This window comes from Sus scrofa, chromosome 10, assembly GCF_000003025.6.
Source record: "Sus scrofa isolate TJ Tabasco breed Duroc chromosome 10, Sscrofa11.1, whole genome shotgun sequence".
Lineage (NCBI taxonomy): Eukaryota > Metazoa > Chordata > Mammalia > Artiodactyla > Suidae > Sus > Sus scrofa.
The window spans coordinates 58,867,846-58,884,877 of NC_010452.4; the positions used below are offsets into that span (position 1 = coordinate 58,867,846).

The window sequence follows — 17,032 nt, forward strand, 5'->3', positions numbered from 1 at the left end:
AATGAGGACCAGTGCACAGCAGGGCTTCTGAATTTGTAATAGCTGATCTATTTCTGATTCACCTCAATTATGCATATAGTCCTTTGAGGGGTCCCAGCTGATGGCCTGGAGTGTTAAAATGTTCCCTTCTCCTTCTTGAGCTCTGAACTTCAGTTTTTGTCCGTATAGCTGTGTATGATTTTTCGAAAGCAATGCCAGCTTCTGAGTCTTTCAGCAGCTTCATCAAAAGTCAAAAATATCTCAGGAAGAAAAACAACAAAGAATGCAGGGCTCACATCTCTGAACTGAACTCCAGAATCTCGTCCCCACAGTCCGCAGGTGTTCACTAACTTGGTAATTCTCTGACATTTTCAAGCGCACACGCACACACACTATTCTGCATCTTGGCCTGCACGCGTAATTACTGTACATAATTTAATGCCTGGCCGTGTCTGGATAATAGACAATCAATACACTGTGAAGAGAAAGGAAGACAAATATATTTCTAAAGAACTTACTCATGTTTCAGGAACTCTTTTAAGTACCTTACATATATTATCGCACTGATTAGTAAGATCCCTAGGAAATTACATTTACAAATGAGAAGACTCTGTATGGAGACATTAAGCAACTTGTCAGAATTTGCATATCTTCAAATGATAGAGCTAAGATTAGAAACTAGGCTTGTGTGAAAGAACACATTATTTTTTTCACCATCTTCTTTTTATGAATACTCTCTGTTCTTTAGCTTTCTTTTTCACTTCTTCCCCTCTCTCTTGCTCATTCTCTCTCCCCTTCCCTCCCCTTTCCCTTGTTTTCTTTCTTTATAAAATCTAAGGAGAAAAATATGATCCAAAGATGTGCTCAGCCTGGATTCTGATTAGCACAGGTGAGGGAAGACATGATGACACTGGCTATCTGGTGCATTAGGCACGGGGAGGCTGGACCTGTACCATCTCAGCTGTTCCCAGTGTGACCCCTGAGTGACACACAGCCGCTCCTGTCCCTGATCTCCTCCTCTCCAGTTTGCCACAGATCTCTCCACTTCTCACTGTCCTCTGCTCTCAGACCTTAACCATTATCTTTGATCGAGAACTACCTCCATTTCCTAGTGTGTCCGTAATTTCAGTTGTGCTGGGCCCCAATCCATTCTCCAAACTACAGCCAAATGGATCTTTGTAAAATGCAAAACTTTTGATGATGTTACACACCTGCCAAAAGCCTTCAGTGACCTTACATACCCCTTAGATTAACCCTCAGCAGGGAACTGAAAGCAATTCATGGTCTACACCCTTCTCACTTGTCAGTGGCTCTGCACATTTTCACAGCTCTTTAACATGCCATATGTCCTCTTTTTAATTTATTTTTATTTTTTTCACATAATGTTTTCTCTCTCTGAAATTGGAATGTCTTTACCTCTCCCTGTTTTATTGTGTGCGACTCCTCCATTTTTAATATAACTTAGTCAGGGCCTCTCCCAAGAAGACCTTTTTTTTTTTTTTTTTTTTTTTTTTTTTGCCATTTTGTGGGCCGCTCCCGTGGCATATGGAGGTTCCCAGGCTAGGGGTCGAATTGGAGCTGTAGCCACTGGCCTACGCCAGGGCTACAGCAACATGGGATCCGAGCTTCGTCTGCAACCTACACCACAGCTCACGAAAATGCCGGATCCTTAACTCACTGAGCAAGGGCAGGGATGGAACCTGCAACCTCATGGTTCCTAGTCGGATTCATTAACCACTGAGCCACGACGGGAACTCCCAGGAAGACTTTTCTAATGACCAAAGGCAGGATCTGTACATGCTGCTGTAGATCTCCATGCAGTCCATATTATCAGCTTCCTGGTCATGTCCTAGAGTTTCTTGTTTACTCATTTGTATATTAGCAGTGTACCTCACAATCAGCATGATATGTAAAGGGTTCTCATTAAATGTTTACCTAATAAATGACTCAATAACTGAGTGATAAGAAAATAAAAGTGCAGCAAATTACCAGAAGTGTGACCTAATATATGCAAGAAAATCTCTTACACATATATGCAAATAAACATGCATGCTAGTAAAATAATTAGGTGGTGATATAGCATATTTATAATATAATAAAAATGTATTCATAAATCCCTTGCATAAAATAAACTGTCACATAAAAGATTATAAGTGCTACTCCCAATTTTATTACCTCTACATAGAACTTCATAGCACCTGGAATTTCAGATAATTTTGCATATCACCTTCTGGAGTGGCATTGTGCTACATGGATTTGAACCTGCATTTGATTTCATAAATTATACTAAACCATTATATATTACATTCCCATTATATTGTCATCCCTAGACTTGATACATGGTAGAAAGGAGTGATTTTACAACTGTTTTTTAGTTGCTCACAAACTGTTGAGAGAAAGAATATTAATGTATAGATAAAACTTCAAATTTCTCTACCAGGTAATCAGGAGGCATATATACTTGTTTGTAAAATACTCAAAGGTTGGATTTTGTGTGTTTTAATCCCTCTCCCTTCTGTTCCTCTCTCTGAACTGATTTCTTCTGCTTTACCATATTTATTTTTGAGGCATAGAATCCTACACTTAAAAAAAAATGAAATAACTTCAAGAGGCAAGTTCTTGTTTGCCTGAATATCTCCTGAATATCTCCTTATCATCATGTGGTCAGCATCTTTCAGACTTGAACACCTCCGGCAGTGGTAACTCAGTGCTTCTCAAGATTTGACTGTTTTGTGCCATCTCCTTTGCTCTCCAAGCACAATGTCAAGACCAAGTCCAGTTCCTCTTCCCCTCTTGACCAGACAATATCTGAAGATAAATATTTTGTTGCTTTTGAATCTTTTTTTAAATTGCCGTTTTAAAATCCCTAATCAATTCTAGATAAGAATTAGCCAACTTGTGGGGTTGGCCTTTTGAAACCATGTGCAAGTGCATATATCATCACCACAATAAAATTTTTCTTCTTAGATTCTGCCTTCTTGACTCATCAAAATCACACACACACCACACACACACATATATATATACACTCATGTATATATAATATATATATATACACACACACACACACACATACATATATTCACTTAATACCAGAAATGGCTCAAAAAGAAGTATTGTTATTATCCCCATAGTCCAAACAAAGAAACTGAGGAACCAAGAAGTGAAATGACAACTGTGCAATGATGGAATTGAAATTTGAGACCAGAACATTTGGCTCCAGAGTCCCTCCAGATGATACAATGCCACTCTGCTCTCTGATGCTGTGAATAGTTATACACTGAAAATATAATCTCAATGAGAAGCCTGTATGTTATTTTTTTCTCTTCATAATAGGCAAAGTTTACCACAAAGCTAGAGCAAACATCAAAAGTTTCTTCCAGCAAGCTGTACTGCACAACACACTACTGTGACCTAACTCCTACTTATTTAAAAAACTCTAATTCAACTAGACCATGTCTTGCAATTATTTTTGCATTTTTCAATAAGTTACTGTCATTCAGTAATATACTTTATATTTAAATCTAAAAATATATATTCTTGTTTTAAAATATAAATATAAAAGGGAACCCTCCTGTGCTGTTGGTGGGAATGTAAGCGGGTACAACCACTTTGGAGAACAGTAGGGAGGTACCTGAGAAAACTATACATAGAACGGTCATATGACCCAGCAATCCCACTCTTGGGTATATGTCCCAACAAAACTTTCCTTGAAAAAGACACATGCACCCGTGTGTTCTCTGTAGCACTATTCACAACAGCCAAGACATGGAAACAACCCAATGCCCATGGACAGATGATTGGATTAGGATGAGGTGGTATATATACACAATGGAATACTACTTTCCCATAAAAAAGAACAAAATAATGCCATTTGCAGCAGCATGGACGGAACTAGAAACTCTCATCCTAGATGAAGTCAGAAAGAGAAAGACAAATACCATATGATATCACTTTTATCTGGAATCTAATATAAGGCATAAATGAACCTTTCTGCAGAAAAGAAAATCATGGACTTGGAGAATAGACTTGTGGTTGCCAAGGGGGAGTGGGAGGGAGTGGGATGGATGGGAGTTTGGGGTTAATAGATGCAGACTGTTCCCTTTGGAATGGATTAGCCATGAGATCCTGCTGTGTAGCACTGGGAACTATATCTGGTCACTTATAATGGAGCATGGTAATGTGAGAAAAAAGAATGTATACAGGTATGTGTAAATGGGTTACCATGATGTACAGTAGAAAAAAAATAATGTATTGGGGAAATTAAAAATATAAATATATATAATAAAATATAACTATATGTTAAATTATAAAAATCTATAAATATAAATATATAATAAAATATAACTATATGTTAAATTATAAAAATCTATGTTTAAAAATATATAAATATATATAATAAAATATAACTATATGTTAAATTATAAATATATATATTATAAAAATATATATATAATAAAATATAACTATGTTAAATTATAAAAATCTATATTTGAAATATAAATATATATAATAAAATATAACTGTTAAATTATAAAAATTTGTATAAATATATATAAACTATAACTATGTTAAATTCATAAAATCTATATTTAAATAATAAAATATAACTATATGTTAAATTATAAAAATCTATATTTAAATATAAAGCCATATTTACATAAACACTAAGGAAAGCTTAGATGAAATGTCTGAGTGTCTGTAATGAAGTTCTAAATGTATTTGGGGAATATTACTTTTTAAGTCTATTAATTTGGTGAGGTAGCCTGGGGAAGCAAAGTAATATACTTTCTACTTATGTTACCGTGCTGTCTGTTTTGAAATTTGAAAGAAATGAGAGGCAATTAGGAAATTTTATCATACTATTTCATAATGAAAATTGGTATTTTTTCTCCATAACTGTGATTGAAAATAAATATAATGCTTTTCCTCCTTAAAATCCAATGGAAGAAAGTTAAACAAGTGAACTGGAGATAATTGTTTCCTTGACAGGGACAGAGTGACATCGTGTGGAATAAAAGAGAACAGAGTTGCCCCACAAGGCAAGCCAGCTCTCCCCAGAAGAGCACTGGCTGAAATAGGAGACTAATGGCTGACTTTTCAAGTTCAGTCATTTTATTTCCCTAAATTCACCTTAGATTTCTTCAGGGAGAATGTGAACTAGTTTCAAGTAGGCCAGCAGCAAGGAGAGTGTGTACAGTTAGACTGAGATATGTAAGATTTTATGAGAAATATTTTATACTTTAAAAAGACATAAAACCAATGACAAGACGTGATCCATATACTCCTCATCAAAATGCATAAAGAAGCTTCCCATTCTTCCCCCTCACCTCCAACACACGTACCATATTTTATCCATGCTTGTGTCTGGAAACCTCAGTGACCTAAGGGCATTTAAAATATAACACACAGCTTAAATAATTACTGAATGAACTTTCTTCTCAATTAAATACTCTTCAGAGAAAATAGCAACAATGTATTTTTTCCCAAGTCCACTAAATCAATTGTTTCACTAAGGAGAAGCCAGAAATCACTGGCAAACACACATTTGAGATTGAATTTGGGGAAGAAATGAGACAAACATTTTTTAAAAGAAAAATGTATGCAACAGGAATTATGCATGTGAATTTTTTCATTTATTCAACAAATATTGATAGGGTATATATTGCATTCTAGACACTGTGGGAAGTTTTGGAGACACCTCTGTAAAATAGAAGTCCTTCCCTTCACTAGTGCCCTTCTTCATATACTGCCCTTTTGGCACTCTAATGAGATGTCAGAAAATTAATTGAGAAATGTTTAAAATGTGCGTCAAGTACCATTTTAACGTTGGTGGAGATGATCACCGTATTTTTCTCCAGACCTAGTAACAGGGTAAATGACGCCATTCATTCTCCATAAAGTCTTCAGAGAGAGCCATTTAAAACCCAAGTCATATTATACCTCTCCCCTGCTTAAGAGGTTCCCATCACACGTTTCTATCAGTTGAAATTCTTACTAGGTCTTCTGTTGGCCACTCCCAGTTGGCCGCTCCCAGCCCAAGCCAGTCTCTGTTGGCCCCAGGCCTCTGCACCAGCTCTGTGCCACCTGAAATGTTCCTTCCACATTTCTGCGCTTCTGGCTCTTATTTTTCAAGACTAAACATGACTGGTTATTCCACATTCTCACAAAGGACATTCTCTGATTCTCCAATCTAGCATTTCCCCCTAGATTCCATATTTCGCCTCACTCCATTACTAGTCGCTATTTTAAATTTTATGTGTTTATATTTTTATGTGGCACCCCTAAGAAGAATGTAAGCTCCCAGATTTATTTTTGTTTTTTGTTGTGGCTGTCTATCTCTATCCTTTGAAATGAAGCTTGTCTACTTAAAGGTGCTCAACAAGTATTAATTGAATGAATAGTGTTTTAATCCTTTTTATTTAGCTATTCATTACACACAACCTCTTCCAGAGAAATTTCAGGGCACTTTTTATTCAGTTTTCTCCTTCCTTCTCTCTTTCCTTCCTTCTTTTTTTCTCTCTTTCTTTCTCTTTTCCTTCTTTCTTTTTTCTCCTACCTTTTCTTCCTTCCTTTCTTCCTACCTTGCTGCTTTTCCTCCTTCCCTTATTTTCTTCCTCTTTCCTTCTATTCTTATTTCTTCCCCTTACAGAAATATGAAGATTTTCATGCTTAGCATTTAAGGAAAATTGACAACTTAATGCCAAATCAAATGTCTTTGTATTGGCTCAGTTCTTCTTTAAAAATTTTATTTATCTTCTTTTTAGGGCCGCAGGTATGGCATATGGAAGTTCCCAGGCTGTGGGTCAAAACAGAGCTGCAGCTGCCAGCCTATGCCACAGCTACAGCAACACCAGAACCAAGCTGCACCTGTGACCTATGCAGCAGCTCATGGCAATGCTGGATCCTTATCCACTGTGCAGGGACAGGAATTGAACCCATGTTCTCGTGGATATTAGTCAGGTTCCTTACCTCTGAGCCACAATGAGAACTCCTTGACTCAGTTCCTAAAAGGAGTAATTTGAAAGTGAGTCTCCAATCACCATGATGAACTGCTGGAGCAAGTAGCTAAGATAGCATATATGTGTACTAAATAAGACTTGCACAATCTTTTTTTTTTTCTAGTAGTCATGGAGGAACAGGGATGTTTGATTTAGAACAATACGCATATATACTATTTATGTGAAATTTTTAAGATTTTCAGATCTTTAATAGAGAAAGCGAGTTGGGTTTATTTTGTGATCAATTAAGCAGTATTTATGAGGTGACAGCTTTTAGCAAAATATGAGAAAAAATAAATTTTACAGATGTGAAGGACTTGTGTGAAATTTAAATTGTCTACTCATACAGTGCCAGCTGTAATTAAGTGGTGATAGCTCTGTGAGTACTATGTATCTAAGGATTCTGAGGTCATGTTCAGGCTTTGTGAGTAGTTCTATGATTGAATAATAATGCCTATATAAGCAGCTCCCTGAATTGAATTATCTCAGTTGAAATACTTAGAATGATTTTACTTTTCTTTAAAGGACTTTGGCTAATACTAGGGCACATCCCCAGGTGTTCTGTTTATATAAACAATAGTCGAAAGCACAGTTTTTGGAGTTCTTGTTGTGGCTCAGTGGATTAAGAAACTGACATGGTGTCCACGAGGATGAAGCTTCCACCCCTGGCTTTGCGCAGTGGGTTAAAGATCTGGTGTTGCTGTGAACTGTGGCGGAGGTCACCTGTGTGGCTTGGATTCAGCATGGCTGTGGCTGTGGCTGTGGTTGGCAGCTGCAGCTCCAATTCGACCCTTAGCCTGGGAACTTTCATATACCGCAGATGTAGCCCTAAAGAAAAAAAAAAGCATTGATGAAGTTCCTTGATGGTCTAATGGTTAGGGATTTGGCATTGTCACTGCTGTGGCTTGGGTTCAGTCCCTGGTCTGGGAATTTCTGCATGCTGCAGGCAGGGCCAAAAAAAAAAAAAAAAAAAGCACAGGTAATGAAAATGCATTGAGGTACCCTACACAAATGGTACTGGGCCCACAGTGAAGCACTGAGTTGTTTAAAGTGGATGGATGCATCCGAATTTTGAGTTGCCATGAAGGGAGACTTTTCAACTCTCTGGTTGTATAGAGATAGAAAAGACCAATGGCTGCTGCATATAGATGAACGTTTCTTTGGTCCCATATTCCTGTACAGATATAATGAGATGCTTTCTTGGCCAGCACACCACTTGACCTTGACTCTGATGATTGATTTCTGCTATGGTGCTTGATAGAAACATTTGTAAATAATATTATCTGATGTGAATGTGGGCAAGCGGTCAGAGGTATTTTGAAATGAGTTGCCTTACAATATTTGTAAAATTAAACTAAATAGCTAAGTAGTCTATAAATTCAAACATAGTACTTGAAATGAAGCTTTCATTTATTTACAGGCCATAGCAGTCAAGCCAGTGTCTGGTAAGTTAAAGTTCATAAATGTTATATAAAGAGGTAGATGAAATCTGTATCCCAGATCTACGTTGAACTTCACATTTGAGAGGATAAATTTAAAAATGATTTATCTCTGTGATCCAGAAATTGTGAAAATGTGTGTATTTAACATGAAAAGTTGTTGAATAGCTCTTACATATTATAATTCAGGTCTGATACTTCTACTCAACTATCTTTTTTCCATTGTGTTTAGAGAAGGAGTGGGCCAAGGAGGAAGTGGAAGGGAGGGAAATACAGGAAATGATGGAGAAAACTTTAGGAAATATTACCCGCAGACAAGAGAGGTCTATGGAGCCTTTTATTTTAGCTACTTAATGCATGGAATTGATTCTTAAAATTGGTCTGTCCTCTCAAAAGAACCTTAATAGCTTTGAAAACCAGTGTGAAATAGAGTATATTGGCAAGGTTTTGTTTCACCATCCCTGGAACTTTTCATTACCAATTTTTTTGGTGACCTAAAATTTTCGATGAAGACACTTCAAGAGCTTGAAATCTGAGAAAAGATAAACCTGGATCTAGGCTTGCCCCAGAGAAACTCTATACCCCAGAGGAAGAGAGGAACTAAATGAATGTTTGCAATTTCTCTTTATTCACAAATTGCATTTGAATTACATCAACATGTTTATTATTAATCTTTAAATATTTTGAAATTTTTTTTTCAAAAATAATCTAATCCCAAGTAGTGGTTAATAAAGAGAATCTGAGCTATAGTACATTTTTAAGACAGGAAATTGCCTTTTTTTTACTTGATAAGCTTCTCTAAGTTTGTAGCTTTCTTTTATTCTGGGTCATTTCTTGTTGACAGGGAAAATAATACCCAAATTTGTGTAGTTTTGACTAATTTATGCGGTCTCTTCCCATAGTGCCAAGTAACAGTAATAATTTTTTGAAAGAGAAACTTTAAGGATATGTAAACAAGAGATTTGTAACATTTAGATACACATTTACTATAATTGGAGGAGCAAGGATTTAATATTTGTGGTCTAGAGATTCAGAGATTTGAGGGGAAAGAATTATCTGTAGACATTTCTAAATATTTGCAAATATAGACAACTTTAAAATCTTACTCTTCAGCCCATTCTTTAGGCACAGAAAAACTCTCCCAGTTTCTTAAAGGACATCTCAATAACAAACTTCTGAATTTGAGTACTGGTACATTGTCTTCATTAATTAACAGATAAGCTGCAAGAAATCCATCAGTTATGCTTAAATAGCTAATCCCCAAGTCTAGGAATCTTAACCATCCATTTACAAGCCTGAATAAACTGGTAAAATTTGTAAAAACTTTATACCCATTTAGTAATATGGCACTTTACTTTGCAATAGAATTAAAACAAGGTTTTAGTAAAAAATTAGTAAATCTAATGGAGGCTAATTAATTTTATGTAAATGTATGGATTAGTATTATTTCATTAATTATACTAATTTTAAGATATTGGCTGTTTACAAAGTTTTTCCATAACAAAATTTTCAACAATTCAGGAAATAGAATGTTTTTGATTTTGAATTCATCAACAAAAGGCCATACAAATTACCTTTTAAGTGAATATCCAGTATTTTGTCTTTTTATTTTGTCTTTTTAAAGTGGGGTTAAGACTGCAGAGAAACAGTAGGTAGTTCTTTCCTTGGTGATTATCAGGGGTAAAGCACTTTTCTTCAGTAAAGAGAATCCTGTCCACTGTTTTCAATGACATTTTCTCTGTTTAGAGCAAGAATGAATTGCACTTCCCTGTCAATAGTGTCTTCCTCAAGCACAGCTACTATTATTTACTGAATTAGGAAAATCATTTCTACAAATTTTTACGAAGGTTAATAAGTAGAAAAGAAATTCTGATCCCTTAGCATGGAACATTCACTTAATATGCTATTAATTTAAAATTGTAATTAAGACACAACAGGAGTTCCCGTCGTGGATCAGTGGAAATGAATCTGACTAGGAACCATGAGGTTGCAGCTTCGATCCCTGGCCTTGCTCAGTGGCTAAGGATCCAGCATTGCCATGAGCTGTGGTGTAGGCATAGGCCAGCAGCTACAGCTCTCATTCATCCTCTAGCCTGGGAACCTCCATATGCCACAGGTGCAGCCTCAAAGGACAAAAGCCAAAAAAAAAAAAAAAAAAAAAGGACATAACAATTACTTGGAGTAATTGAGTAATATTATTACCCCGTGTTATGATAAAGACTTGTATTCAGGTGTATGCATTTGTCAGAACTCATCAAATGGTACATTTAAAATTTGTGCATTTCATTGTGCCCACTGGAAAAAAATGCACAACCTAAAATTTGAGAATTATGTTTTGTTTGGGGTCTTACTAAGGACTATCGCTGGGATGGCAGCCTCTCAGAGAGCTCTGAGGGAACTGTTCCTAAAAGATAGAGGGAGGAGCTGGTACATATTTTGCGTTTTTGACTACAGAAATACATAAATCAAGCATACATCTTTGTAAAAGATTACTGCTAATCACACCAAAAAAACAGGTAACTCAAGTTAATGATTTTAGTGCTTTTCTCTATATAATAAGATGCAAGCTTTGGGCTTATTGAAAGTATTCCTTTGCTATGTACCTTAACTGCTTAGGACCAGTGTCCTGATTTTCTGCGTCTTGAATTCCCCTCAGGACACGCCCATTGGGGGCGGGGGTCAGGGGGCAGCTGCAGCGGCTGATGGCTTGGTCACCATAATATTCTTTGTTTATTGAAAGGGCAGGCAACATTCCTTGTCTACAATTGTATATCTTTAACCTCCAAAGAAAGAAATAAACAGCAAATAATTATGGATTCTTCTTAATGATAAGTATGTTAAAGTATTTAGGGAAATGTGTAATATTGTCTACAACTTAGTTGTATCAAAAATGCATTAGGAGTTCCTGTCATGGCCCAGCAGAAACAAATCTGACTAGCATCCATGAGGACCCAGGATTGATCCCTGGCCTCTCTCAGTGGGTTAAGGGTCTGGCGTTGCCATGAGCTGTGGTGTAGGTCGCAGATGTGGCTCGGATCCCACATTGCCTTGGCTGTGGTGTAAGCTGGCAGCTGTAGCTCCGATTGGACCCCTAGCCTGGGAACCTCCATGTGCCGCAGGTGTGGCCCTAAAAAGACAAAAAAGAAAGAAAGAAAAATGTGTTAAAGGGGTTCCCATTGTGGCTCAGTGGGTTAAGAACTCAATACGGTGTCCCTGAGGATGCACGTTTAATCCTTGGCCTTGCTCAAGGGTTAAGGATCCAGCATTGTTGCAGCTGGGGGGTGTAGGCCAACAGCTGCAGGTCTGACTTGACCCCTAGCCTGGAAACCTCCATGTGCTGCAAGTGTGGCCTTAAAAAGAAAAAAAAATGAATTAAAAGGGTGAATCGATTGATGGATATAAAGGGTCATGATAAAGCAAATATACTATAATCTTATCAGTATAATCTAAGGAGTAGATATTCATTGGTGTAAAATTGTTTAAATTTCTCCTCTACACTTAACATTATTTACAGTAACACTTAACTTTTTGAATTACAAAAAAAAAAAAAAAAGTTGCATATATATATATATCTTCCAAAGAAGGCTGCTTTGGAGTTCCCTGTGGCTCAGTGGGTTAAGGATCTGGTGTTATTACTGCTGTGGCTCTGGTTAGTGCTGTGGTGTGGGTTTGATCCCTGGCCTAGAAACTGTTGTGTGCTTTGAGTGCAACCAAAATAATAATAATAATAATAAGACTGCTTTATTCATGAAGATTATTTATTAAAGGCATCCAAATAGGAAGAGAAGAGCTAAAACTGTCACTGTATGCAGATGACATGATACTATATATAGAAAACCCTAAGGACTCAACCCAAAAACTACTTGAACTGATCAACAAATTCAGCAAGGTAGCAAGATATAAGATTAACAGTGAGAAATCAGTCGCATTTCTGTATACTAACAATGAAATATTAGAAAAGGAATACAAAAGTACAATACCTTTTAAAATTGCACCCCCCCAAAAATCAAATACCTGGGAATACACCTGACCAAGGAGGTAATGGACTTATCTGCTGAGACCTATAAAACATTAATCCAGGAAATTAAAGGAGATGTAAAGAAATGGAAAGATATCCCATGCTCCTGGGTTGGAAAAATTAATATTGTAAAAATGGCCATACTACCCAAAGCAATCTACATGTTCAATGCAATCCCTATCAAATTACCCATGACATTTTCCACAGAATTAGAACAAACAATCCAAAAATTTATATGGAACTACAAAAGACCCAGAATTGCCAAAGCAATTCTGAGGAACAAAAACCAAGCAGGAGGCCTTACTCTCCCAGACTTGAGGCAGTATTACAAAGCCACAGTCATCAAGACAGTGTGGTACTGGTACCAAAACAGACAGACAGACCAATGGAACAGAATAGAGAACCCAGAAGTAAACCCAGACACCTTTGGTCAGTTAGTATTTGACAAAGGAGACAAGAACATAAAATGGGGAAAAGGCAGTCTTTTCAGCAAGTATTGCTGGGAAACCTAGACAGCTGCATGCAAAGCAATGAAACGAGAACATACCCTCACGCCATGCACGAAAATAAACTCCAAGTGGCTGAAAGACTTAAATATAAGACAAGACACCATCAAACTCCTGGAAGAGAACATAGGCAAAACATTCTCTGACATCCACCTTATGAATATTTTCTCAGGTCAGTCTCCCAAAGCAACAGAAATAAAAGCAGAAAGAAACCAATGGGATCTAATCAAACTTTTGCACAGCAAAGGAAACCAAAAAGAAACAAAAAGACAACTTACAGAATGGGAGAAAATAGTGTCAAATGATGCAACTGACAAGGGCTTAATCTCTAAAATACACAAGCAACTTATACAACTCAACAACAAAAAAAGCCAACAACCCAATTGAAAAATGGGCAAAAGACCTGAATAGACATTTCTCCAGGGAAGATATACAGATGGCCAATAAGCACATGAGAAAATGCTCAACATCCCTGATTATTAGAGAAATGAAAATCAAAACTACCACAAGATACCACCTCACACCAGTCAGAATGGCCATCATTAATAAGTCCACAAAGGTGGAGAGGGTGTGGAGAAAAGGGAACCCTCCTGCACTGTTGGTGGGAATGTAAGCTGGTACAACCACTATGGAGAACGGTAGGGAGGTACCTGAGGAAACTATACATAGAACTACCATATGACCCAGCAATCCCACTCTTGAGCATATATCCCGACAAAACTTTCCTTGAAAAAGACACTTGTACCCACATGTTCTTTGTAGCACTATTCACAACAGCTAAGACATGGAAACAATCCAGATGTCCATGGACAGATGATTGGATTAGGATAAGGTGGTGTATATACACAATGGAATACTACTCAGCCATAAAAAAGAACAAAATAATGCCATTTGCGGCAACATGGATGAAACTAGAGACTCTCATCCTGAGTGAAGTAAGTCAGAAAGAGAAAGACAAACACCATATGATATCACTTATGTCTTGAATCTAATATAAGGCATAAATGAACCTTTCCACAGAAAAGAAAACAATGGACTTGGAGAAGAGACTTGTGGTTGCCAAGGGGTGGGGGAGGGAGTGGGGTGGATGGGTGCTTGGGGTTAATAGATTCAGAATATTGCCTTTGGAATGGACTAGCCATGAGATCCTGCTGTGTAGCACTGGGAACTATGTCTGATCACTTATGATGGAGCATGATAATGCGAGAAAAAAGAATGTTTAGATACATGTGTAACTGGATCACCATGCTGTACAGTAGAAAATTGACAGGACACTGTAAACCAGCTATAATGGAAAAAAGATAAAAGTCGTTATATAAAAACAAAAAACCAAACCAAACCAAAACAAAAACATTTAAGGAGTGTGTGGTTAAATACATCAAATTGTTTAGTCAGTCCAGATACCTTACATTGTTGAGTAGACATTTTGCATGACTAATTTTTTTCTTAGGAAGATAATATACAGATGAGGGTTTTTACATTTAATCTATCTGTGTAGCTTTGACCTTTTGGACCCAAACTGAGTTAGCATTTTGGTTTCTCGCCTTTCCTTTGACCCCGATTTTCAGAAGTTTAGAAATTGGCTGCAGAATTGGTTTTGGTGCTGAAACTTGGCACTAAAACCAAAAACCCAAGACCAAGTTGTCATTTTCAGTTTATTTTCAAGCTTATTGGCAAGACGTCATTAACATTCATCTCTTTGCCTTAGACGATGCTGCCGGGGGATGTCAGGACACAGAGTGTCCCTCAGATGACGTATCAGGAATGTCTGAAAATATGTGCAATAAGGTGATGGCCTTCAGAGTCCAGGAATTCAGAAATAAATGAGAAGGTAAGAAGAGTTTAATTCTCAAGTATGAGGTATCATTCTGCTTCATTCTTATTAAATTCTGTGGATGTTTGAATTTTCCAGCCAAAGACTCAATATGTCAGTAAGTTGATTTACCATCTTATTATTTTTCTGTGTGAACATTTTAAAATAAAGGGAAAATTGAAATGTTAATCATTTGTGGATTCAGGTGAAAAAGATAGGTTAAATATTTCTTCTGATTCACTTTTCTTTTTTCATATTTTTTATTTATACTTTTTTTCATATTCACTTAACACTTTGTATTTCTTAAGATTATCCATCTATGTTACATCTCAATATACATCTCAAAAGCTCTGGAAAATTTTGGAGGTTAAAATGCTTTTGCCTTTGGTAACCCTGGGCTGGTTTTGAATTGTGTAGGAAACAAGATACTAAGTCAGCAATAGCTGAATGTCCCTAAAAGTTGACCCAGAAAAATAAACCAAAGTAAAGACAAAAGCTAGAGAGAAAACAATAGGAAAGGAGTGAGTTTGGTGGGCCTATTCATTCAATAAATATCAAATTAGCACTTCTGAATAGCTAGCTCTGCATGAAGTGCCTTGCAGGGAAATGCAGAAATAAAGATATAGTTTCTGTCTTTGAAAAACCAATAAACATGCTGTGAAAATTGGATAAACAAGTCTTCATACTCAGGAACCATACCAGGGTTGAGGTACACACTTGTAAGTAGTCAGCCAGCAAGCTGACTGCACAAGCTTGTCTAGTAAGAATTTGTAAAATGGTGAGTAGTGAATGAAGGAATGAAGAGGAACCAGTAATGGGGCAGAGGAATGAAGACAAGGAAGGAGAAGGGCCAGCAAAGACCACTGACTGACAGTACCTGTTAACTTACTTTATATCTGTTAAGAAGTATTGTGCATACATCCTCTTGTCTGATACTGAAACAATTTCATGTAGTAAGCGCTGTAATTCTGTCAGTTTTACAGTCAAAGCAGCTGAGGCTTATGGAATGGAGTTAAAGTAAACTTTCTCAAGGTTGCATGGTTAATATGGGTGGAACAAGAATTCAGAAATGCCTGCTCTAGTTTCGGAAACCAGACTCGTAAGACAATCAGCAGTTCCAGGTGCTCTAATAATGCTGCATCCGGATGGACTGAAAAATGGCTCTTGAATCTGACAGGAAGAAGACATATTGAGTTGGCATAACATGAAGAAGAACACATTATAATAGTGTAAAGACACAGCACATGAGATAAAGTATTCTGTGGTTATAACAGTCCTAATAAAGAGCAGGCTCAAGTCACGAAACACTGCAACAGTGAAGATAATGTCACTTCCTAACAGATAATCTCTAAAAATGCTTTAAAATGACTAAGTGAAAAATAAAATCTTAGAGGCTTAGTAAGATAAATATTCCAAGCTATGCTTTCTCTCCACTCTTAAATAAATTGGTTTATTTAAGAAACAACATCTTTCTCATTATGTAGTTAATTCAGGATAATCTAGTGAATGGCAATGGTCGTCTTTTAGTGGAAAATTTGTACTTCTCTCTACACATTGTTTCACTTGATTGGCCCAAAGTTCATCGTTTCTTTCTTTTTTTTTTTTTTTTTTTTTGTCTTTTTGCTATTTCTTGGGCTGCTCCTGTGGCATATGGAGGTTCCCAGGCTAGGGATCGAATTGGAGCTGTAGCCACCGGCCTACGCCAGAGCCACAGCAACGTGGGATCCGAGCCGCGTCTGCAACCTACACCACAGCTCACAGCAACGCCGGATCGTTAACCCACTGAGCAAGGGCAGGGACCGAACCGGCAACCTCATGGTTCCTAGTCGGATTCGTTAACCACTGCGCCATGACGGGAACTCCCAAGTTCATCATTTCTTATCTCTCTTGTCTTCCTCTAGAGTTTTTATCCCAACTGGTATGATCATGTTTGGAGAGTCCCCAGTACTTAAACCAAATATGATAATTCATTTGATCTCAAATGCTATACATCTTCTAATTGATATGTAGAGGAACTGTAAAAAAATAAAAGCACACAAAATATGCTGTTATCATTTTTCAATTATTTGTTCATTTGGATACTTGATTGCCAATTCCAAAGTATTTTGGCTAGTAGAACTTTCATTTGTCTCCTGTGTCCCTTTGTCCTGTGCCCATCAATACTTTTTATTTTTTTACTCTTCTTCCTTTCTGGCACTACATCATGCCCCAGGCCCACCTTATCTGTCCTCTGCCTTACTCCTGGAATCAGCCATTTCTCCAAGGAATCTTGGTTC

The 17,032-nt window shown here is 37.0% G+C and overlaps 1 long non-coding RNA gene across 1 annotated transcript in view; it reads left to right on the forward strand.

The window, feature by feature from the left end:
- Window positions 1–16,181, forward strand: part of LOC102165569 — a 67,698-nt gene extending 51,517 nt beyond the window's left edge. The window contains exons 4-5 of the long non-coding RNA XR_305983.2: window positions 14,652–14,774; window positions 15,732–16,181. This is a non-coding gene — a long non-coding RNA (uncharacterized LOC102165569). The remainder of the gene's footprint in view (window positions 1–14,651; window positions 14,775–15,731) is intronic.